This window comes from Austrofundulus limnaeus, unplaced genomic scaffold, assembly GCF_001266775.1.
Source record: "Austrofundulus limnaeus strain Quisiro unplaced genomic scaffold, Austrofundulus_limnaeus-1.0 Scaffold167, whole genome shotgun sequence".
Lineage (NCBI taxonomy): Eukaryota > Metazoa > Chordata > Actinopteri > Cyprinodontiformes > Rivulidae > Austrofundulus > Austrofundulus limnaeus.
In genome coordinates, this window is record NW_013952569.1 from 422,585 (window position 1) to 432,312 (window position 9,728).

Genomic DNA, 9,728 nt, shown 5'->3' on the forward strand with positions numbered 1-9,728 from the left:
TATAAAATCTTCATCATAAGTCAAAAAATTGAGTTAAAATTCCTCTTTGTGTTTAAAACTTCAGCTGTAACGATAAAACATTTTGCTTCCGTTCAGTTCTTTAAAATAAAGCTTCTTTCCCAGACTGGTGTCTAGCACCCTCTAGTGGACAGAACAGGAACAAAGGTGAGCTGCAGCTCCAGGTGTGGCTCGTCCAAACACAGTTTAGATGTTTGTTTTTTAATAAATAAATATTATAATAAATATTTCACAGTTTGGAATTTTTGAGACAGTTTCACAGATCATGCCTGAAAACAGTCGTCGGCTGATTTTCAAATAAACGTAACAAAAGTTGGGTTTCTTCTGCAACGATGATCCTCAGAAACTTCAACTTTTCTTTTAGACGATTTAAGTCAAGTTTAGCCACAAAAACCAACACTTGGTTCAGTTTAGGAAACACAGCAAGCGTTAAACTCTGGTCTGGATGATTCTTCTGGACTCTTTTTTAGTAATTTCCTGTTTTATTTTGAAAAATTTCTTACCTTCTCATTAATTTTCATCCTGCACTTGGAAAATAAACCTCCTCAGCTTCAGATCATCATTTTCAAATTGGTCACGTTTAATTCTTTCAGCTCATAACCTGTTTTTGTAGATCTTTATAACTGAGCTTCAGTTTACTGCAGTTTTTTCCCTGTTATGGACTCTGACTGCTAATCGCCCTCACCTGTGGCTCCTCTGCACCTGTCTGCTCCATGTTTTACAGGTTTACCTGCAGTTTGTTCACCTGGATGTTAGCAGCCAGTTAACCTGAGGTTCACTCATGTTTCAAATTAAAAGTCTGTTCCTCCTTAAAGGACTGCATATCACCCAACTTTTTATGCTTAGTGATTTAAACTTTGACTACGTTCAAACTGAAGGAAGAAACAACAAAAATATCCAATTTTTTTATCCATTTCTGATTTTTAACGAGTGAGGTCTATCAGAGGATGACTCTCAGCTACTACCACACCTTGCAGGTGATACTGATGTTGAAACATAATAAACCTTTGATGCACTTCTTACAGCTCATGTCAATGGATGCCCCCCACTTCTTTCTTAACAAACGCCCCCTTTTCTTCACAAAATGTCCCCTCTTCTCCACCAGATGCCCCCCTTCTCTTTCCATAATGGCCCCTCTTCTTCACTGAACGCCCCCCTTCTCTTCAGTGGATGCCCGCCCCCCTTTTTTAAAGTTTATTAATTTCTTTAAAAAAAGAACATAAATTCAATATACAACAAGAATACAAATCATAAATTAAATGTAATGAAAGGTAGAAATGAAGAGGATGGTCCCCTTCTCTTCACTGGACACCCCATCCTTCTTAACAAACGCCCCCCTTTTTTTCATCAAATGTCCCTTCTCCACCAGACGCCCCCCTCATCTTCACCGGATGGTTCCCTCATCTTCACCGGATGCCCCTCTCATCTTCACCGGATGCCCCCCTCATCTTCACCGGATGGTTCCCTCATCTTCACCGGATGCCCCCCTCATCTTCACCGGATGCCCCTCTCATCTTCACCGGATGGTTCCCTCATCTTCACCGGATGGTTCCCTCATCTTCACCGGATGCCCCCCTCATCTTCACCGGATGGTTCCCTCCTCTCCACCAGACGCCGCCTCCTCTTCACTGGACACCCCCTCCTTCTTAACCGAATGCCCCCTTTTTCTTCACCACATGTTCCTTCTCTTCACCAGACTAAAACCTTGGTGTTCATCAAGTCAACACTGTGTGTTAGTTAAATATCTTATGAACCACTGGATGGATTTACTGTTCAAATTAAACTGATTACTTTTTAGAGTCAAACTAATTCAGGTAAACTAATTCGGCTACAACCTGCTCAGAAACAGCTAAAATTTGGTGAGATAGTATCTGAGAGTCATCCACAACACATGCTGAGCGCTAATGGACGAGTCTGTGCACAAAAGATATTTATCATTTGATTCTCTTTCTAAGAATCTTAACCATCTTCATTTTTTTCCTCACGGTTTGAAGGTGATTTTTGTTAACGCAGTGAAACACAATGTGTTTGTTTCTGCCTGATTTGTTCTTTGATTCTTCATCAGTTTGTTTTTTCTCCAACTCGGCAGATCAACGGACAAATCGGAGATCCTGCAGCCCCGTGGGCAACACCAAAAGCAGAAAAAGATGAAGTGTAATGGATAAAACACCAAAAGAAAAAAAATGATGATTTTTATTCCCAGCTTTGAAAAGCTGATCTGTGATCTCTTGATTCAGGCTGTGACGATGGAGGAGACTTCATCTGTGGTTTTGGTGAGTTTGTGTTGTTTCTTCTGACTCAATAATAAATGATTTCAGTTTTTTTTTTCTTAACTGAGTAGAAAATTACATCCAGAACTTTGGTAAGAAGATATTACATCTGATCAAAAGCCAACCGAAGTCCTCATTTACCAAAAACAAGTTAAATAAAAGATTTGAACTTGTGATCTGCTGGAAGTTTTTTTTTCCCAACATTTGGCCGAAATGTGGAAAAATCAAATTAAAACAAAGCGACACAGAAACACACACCAATAAAGTAAACAAAAGCCCATTCCTGAACCTGTGGAGGACTGCAGATTAAACATGGAAATCCTTTGCTTGTAAACAAGATTCAGCTCAAACCAGGCCAGCTCAGGCCCACGGCGCATGTGGAAAACAGTTCCCTGGACTGGATCTCAGACGATGAAGTCCACATGAATCCAGTTGGCCATCAAAGGCCGGAGAGGGAAAAATAAACACTTTTTGTTAAAAAAAAAAAGATTTCTCTTTCAGAAACTCTCTTATGGATCAGCGTTAAAGTTGTTCCACACATTCCTGACCGTGTGTTTGTGTCAAAAACTGTAACAACACATGTAATTAAAGTGTGTATTGATCCTGATTGATGTGGCCCACGGTCCGAAGGATGTTTACGCTCGTTTGAAACTACAGAGAGAACCAGAACCAAACTGTTGGAGGTCAAAGACGTCCAGGAAACAGTTTCATGAGCTCATTCTCAATGTTGTGTAAAAAAAGTAACAATTCTCAAATCTCAAACTCACGTCATATTCATAATGACATCATAACCTCTTTAAATGTTTAAATTAAAAAAAGTTTTATAAAAGCAAAAAAAAAAAAACAATAAAATCTAGATACCTCATTGAGATGGATAGCCCTTCATCAGAGCTAAACAACCAACCCATTCTCACTCCCGGGTTGTCACATATTGATGTTTTTCCAAAAAGTTCCCTCTGCGTCTTATTTTGATGCGTCATTTTTTGACGAGATGGGGCGGAATCTGTTGTCATAATTTCTGAAAGTGTAGAAAATGCACAAAAACTACCGTCCCAAAGCCTAAAATTACCTTTATTCACTTTAGACATCCTGTCCCTGACCCTAGTACCTAAAATTAACCATCAAACCCTGATACCTAAAATTAACCATCTTCAGAAAATGTAGGAAATTCATGTCAACTACGTGTCCCAAAGCCTAAAATTACCTAATATTTGCTGTAGACATCCTATCCCTGACCCCAGTACCTAAACTTAACCATTTATCCTGATCCCTCAGACCCTCGACCCAAAGACCCCTGGTAGAACTAACGCGAGGGGGTCACCCAACATGTCAAAATAAGACGCAGAGGGAACTTTGGAAAAGTGTCAATATGTTGACGAGTCGGGAGTGAGAATGTGTTAAAACAACAAAAAAAAATTCTGAAGCTCCTATGTTGATTATTTTTTGAGTTATGAGCATTTTTGTATGTCCAAACACCCCCTTTATAGATGGAGCCCCCTCGTCAAATATGGGGTCTATTGTAAAACCGTTGGTAGGTGCAGTGTAGATCGGACTCTCTACATTCCTACTAAGTTTCATGCTGATCGTTGCAGCCGTTTCTGTACACCGGCTGACCAAAAATCTCTGAAAAATATAAATAAATAAACAGTACAGGGTTCATAATACTGTAAGTTGTACAATTGTACTGTTTTCATAGCTCAAAACTCTGCTTCTCTGATGGTATAGGGGTGCATTACACCCTCTGCCATGGTAAGAGAAGGTACCATCCATGAAGAACCTGAATATACTGTACAGTTTCTAGAACCAGATCTGCTCCCAACCAGACAACGTCATTTTCAGAGAAGGTCTTGCTTCTTTCAGCAAGATGTTAAACCACAACCTGCATCTATTACAACCTGTATCCAAACTACAGGAGTTCAGGTGCTGAACTGACCTGCCTGCAGTCCAGAACTCATCCTTTGGAAACATTTGACGCATTGTGAAAGAAAAAAACCCAGAATAGACGATCCTGGAGTGTTGAAGAGCTAGAATCCTACAAAAGGCAACTACGGGACAACTTTACCTCCAGAGCTGGTCTCCTTAGTTCCTAGACGTTTTCAGTCTTGTTGAAAGAAGAGAGGATGCTCCACAGCGTGAAACCTGGTCCTGTTCCAACTTTGCTGAGATGTGAGATGATCTTAACAACACCTGACACAGAACCATAAATCTACCAGAACATCACAACAACACAAAACCAACCAAACCCCAGAAGCCGTCAATCAAACTGATGTGATGAAACGAATCATTAGGTTTCAGTTAGACGCCTGAACGGCTCCCCAAAGGTCGTGGACGTGAAACAAACATGCATATTTCATTTTTCAGACTCAGCCTGAAGGATTCTTTCAGACCGGTTCTTTTATAAAAAAACATCGATGTGCATCACAAACAAGGAACGCAGGAAATTTAAAAGAGACGAGGGCAAAAGGACAGAGGGGACAGCGGGGATGGAGAACGTACAGATGTTTTCTTTAACGAGTGCTGGTCATTAATAAAACATGACACAGACCTGAGTCAACCACTCAAATCATAACTTCAACTTTCCATTTCTCTGAAGTTAAAACATAAAAAACCTGAATGGTTTTTAAAGCTCAGTTTTGGTTTTCAGCACAAAAACTCATCACAAGTGATGGTTATGGCCTCAGATCTTTATACTTAATCATAACTTCTTTGTCCTGTGTCTTCGCTGCTAACGATAAACAAGCAAAAGGCCAGAAAACAAGCTGCACAATGAAAGCAGCAACATCAAAATGAGTCCAAACAAGCAGCGCTGAGGAATTCTGTCCACATGTTCCCATTTGATCCCTGTTATTGCAGTCACTGAAACACAAATCCCAGCGACATTCCCACAACCGCATGACGGAGACAGCCTCGGGGTCAGCGAGCGTTTGCCAGCGAGCGTGCACGCATCAGTGTGTGTCTGCGAGTGTGCTGCTTCTGCAGTTTTCAGTCTGCAGCAGGAGCTCCATCCTGGTGGAGAGGTGTGGAAGAGGGCCGTCTGGATAAGACGGGCCTCCTGGAAACTTCAGCTCTGACCCAGAGTCGCTTTTCTCAGGTTGAGTGTGAGTTTGTTACAGCAAGAAAACCAGGGAGAAACATCCAGAAAGAAGAAAAGCTGAAAGTGTAGACGACGTGGAGAGATATGTGCATCTCTGGTTCATGGCTAATGCCATAATCACGATTCAGAATTTGAACTTGATACATTTACCTGTGTCTGTGTTACAATTCAACGTTTAATGGTGATGTGTTTAGCAGTATCTGTGATACGATTCAGTCATTAATCATGATACGTTTAGCAGTATCTGTGATACGATTCAGCCTTTCATCGCGATACATTTATCAGTATCTGTGATACGATTCAGCAATTAATCGCGATACGTTTAGCAGTATCTGTGATACGATTCAGCAGTTAATCGCGATACGTTTAGCAGTATCTGTGATACGATTCAGCAGTTAATCGCGATACGTTTAGCAGTATCTGTGATACGATTCAGCCTTTCATCGCGATACATTTAGCAGAATCTGTGATACGATTCAGCCATTAATCGCGATACGTTTAGCAGTATCTGTGATACGATTCAGCCATTAATCGCGATAGGTTTAGCAGTATCTGTGATACGATTCAGCCATAAATCGCGATATTTTTAGCAGTATCTGTGATACGATTCAGCAATTAATCGCCATACGTTTAGCAGTATCTGTGATACGATTCAGTCATTAATCATGATACGTTTAGCAGTATCTGTGATACGATTCAGCCTTTCATCGCGATACCTTTAGCAGTATCTGTGATACGATTCAGCAGTTAATCGCGATACGTTTAGCAGTATCTGGGATAAGATTCAGCAATTAATCGCCATACGTTTAGCAGTATCTGTGATACGATTCAGCAATTAATCACGATACGTTTAGCAGTATCTGTGATACGATTCAGCCATTCATTGCGATATGTTTAGCAGTATCTGTGATACGATTCAGCAATTAATCGCAATACGTTTAGCAGTATCTGTGATACGATTCAGCCTTTCATCTCGATACATTTAACAGTATCTGTGATAAGATTTAGCCTTTCATTGCAATACATTTATCTGTGATACAATTCAGACTTTCATCACGATACATTCAGCTATTAATTGGGATACATTCAGCCTTTCCTCGCAACACAGATTAGTCTTTAATCATGTTGTGATTCAGCCTTTACTTACGATACAAAGAACACACTGAAACAATGTTAAGCTGCTGACCTTTGACCTTCCGTCTGTATATGGGTGGGAAATCGTCTGTATTCTGCTCTACACATATCTATCTCAGTTCATTAAAAGCAAAGTAAAAAAGTTCTGAGTGGTTTTTAAACTACAGCTGCAGATTCTGTGACAAACTAGTCTTTAACATGAAAATCAGAACTGCAGTCAAGACTGAGGGGATTAACGAGATCCTCGAGGAAAAACGACATCAGAAAACCACACAGAGGGGTTGATAACGGTCCAGTTATTCTAACTATCCAGTAATTTTACAGATATTTCTTCAGTCCGTCACAGAAAAGTCACAGAAAATGAAAAATACCCGTTACAATTTGGTTTCCCTGAAACCAGAGATCATTAATCTGAAAAGTGAGCGGGGACAAATTCAGCGAAAAGTTTGGAACCAGAAATACTTTCCATGTTTTTTCCAACCATCGTAATGACAAATTTACTACTGGATAATTAGGTTTTCAGTATTTGGTAATTTTTCAGCTTTATAAGTACAAAATGGGTAAAAGTTTGTCTTTGATTTAACTCAGATCTAAAGCTGAGAAGCCAAGATTTTCCACCAAACGTGCATCTGAACATATATTTTAACATTTCTTCAGGAATCTTTTCAAACTGTTATGATGTTTGTTCTTTCTTTCTATTGATATTGTGAAAGTCATTAATCGTCATTCTATCCAAATGAGTCAGGGTAGGTCAGAACATGAATCTGTGCCGTTTGTTCACTTTAAGATGCTAAACCCAGAGTTCACAAGAACCTGGTAGGAACCTTGTAAGGGGCCCGTCAGGTATTCATAACCTGCTTGCACAGGGACCCCCGACTGCTAAAACAAATCGTTAGCATCCCACAAAAACCTTATAAGACTCCATGGAGTCAACCTTTGAGGAAATGAGAAAACCGGGTCTGTTTACTCGTCAATTCAGCTGCATTTTTCACATTTCAGGAGGTTCTGTCAAAAGGTCGGACTCCGGTTCAGAGACTTCAGCTCATTTTTGGCTAATTAAGACTTAATAATCCTTTAAAACAATAAATATCGCCTATAAGTTTTAGACCAAAATCCTTTGATGTTGGTAAGTGTTGACACAGCGTTGTAACAGCTTAGATCAAATCTCAATCTTACAGATTATAGAACGTTAGTTGGAGATGACTCTCAGCTACTACCACACCAAACTTTAGCTCATTATGTGTGAAACTGACTGAGTTCAGCAACTTGTGTTTTTAATGCTCAGTTAGCTATTAGCTGTGTCTTGAGATGGGTTGACTCCATAGGTTAAACAGTTGAAGGGACGATTATTTCAATAAAATCCACCCAGTGGTTAATGAGATATTTTGCTAACAGATACAGGGAAAAACATTAATGTAATAATATTGTTGATTGAATTTCACTTTAAACTGACAGCAGGGAAATTATTCGGACTTTTTCTTGCGTTATTCCCTTCTCATTTCATTTCGAGCTCCATTAAATTTAGTTTAAAGATGTTATTGGCGTTCTCTTTGGGAAGTGATGGAGTTAATGGCGCACGGCGGGTCAGGCGGAGGCTAGCGTCTTATTGGATGAACCTGTGACCCCGGCAGCGACAGCGGAGTCTCCGGACTGAGCGGCCGCCGCTCCTCCAGACCATCGCGGAGGTTCTGGTGTCGGTTCGGGGCGACAGGGGAGCCATTGTGCCGCGCCGAGGGTCCGCCTGGAAAACGTCAGGTTAAACGGCGCTCGGGGGCTTGTAAGAGCGTCTCTGATGGGCTCGCAGGGAGTTCATTTCTTGGTGGGGAGGATTTGTTATGTAGTGATGAGGGTTCATAAGACTGGTGTTACAGGCACAGGAAGGTCAGGAACTCTGAGAGAAGCCAGCGGGCAGCTTTCAGTTTCTAACCTCTTTTTGACCTCAGAGGAAAAGAAAAACTCTTTTTAGTTTCTGTTTTTGTCAGACAGCACCCGACGTTTTCTGTTTTTTTTTTTTTTTAAGAATCTATGACCACATACCCCATGGCTTTTAATGTCTTAGATTTAACAGATTCATTGTATTTTCTTTATTAAATAAAAATAGAAAGTCAGTGTGAGGTTTCTCTCCTTACAGTTCATCCTGTTTCCAGCCTGTCCTCATCACTTCAGCTCTCTTTCACGTTTCTTTTTCTTTCTTCCTTCATTCATTCGTCGTTGTTCATTTTGTTGCACGTTTTCTCAATTCCTTTCTCATATTTTACCTCCATCACAGTTCGATTCTTAGTTTTTTCATTAAGGTGTTTTTGATCCCCAGACCTGAGTCATCACAAATCTGTAAATCACATATCAAACTAAAGGCCCGCAGGCCAAATAAGGCCCGCCACTGCATTTTATGTGGCTAACTGAAAGAGGGTGTTACAAAACTGAAAGAAGGTGATGCCAAAGTGAAAGAGGGCATTGCCAAATTGAAATAAGGCATTGCCAAACTGAAAGAGGGCATTGCCAAACCGAAAGAGGGCATTGTCAAACTGAAAGAAGGCATTGTCAAACTGAAATAAGGCATTGTCAAACTGAAATAAGGCATTGCCAAACTGAAATAAGGCATTGTCAAACTGAAATAAGGCATTGCCAAACTGAAATAAGGCATTGCCAAACTGAAATAAGGCATTGCCAAACTGAAAGAAGGCATTGCCAAACTGAAATAAGGCATTGCCAAACTGAGAGAGGGCATTGCCAAACTGAAAGAGGGCATTGTCAAACTGAAATAAGGCATTGCCAAACCGAAAGAGGGCATCGTCAAACTGAAAGAAGGCATTGTCAAACTGAAATAAGGCATTGCCAAACTGAAAGAGGGCATTGCCAAACTGAAATAAGGCATTGTCAAACTGAAATAAGGCATTGCCAAACTGAAATAAGGCATTGCCAAACCGAAAGAGGGCATTGCCAAACTGAAATAAGGCATTGTCAAACTGAGAGAGGGCATTGCCAAACTGAAATAAGGCATTGCCAAACTGAGAGAGGGCATTGCCAAACTGAAATAAGGCATTGTCAAACTGAAATAAGGCATTGTCAAACTGAAAGAGGGCATTGCCAAACCGAAAGAGGGCATTGTCAAACTGAAATAAGGCATTGCCAAACTGAAATAAGGCATTGCCAAACTGAAATAAGGCATTGCCAAACCGAAAGAGGGCATTGCCAAACTGAAATAAGGCATT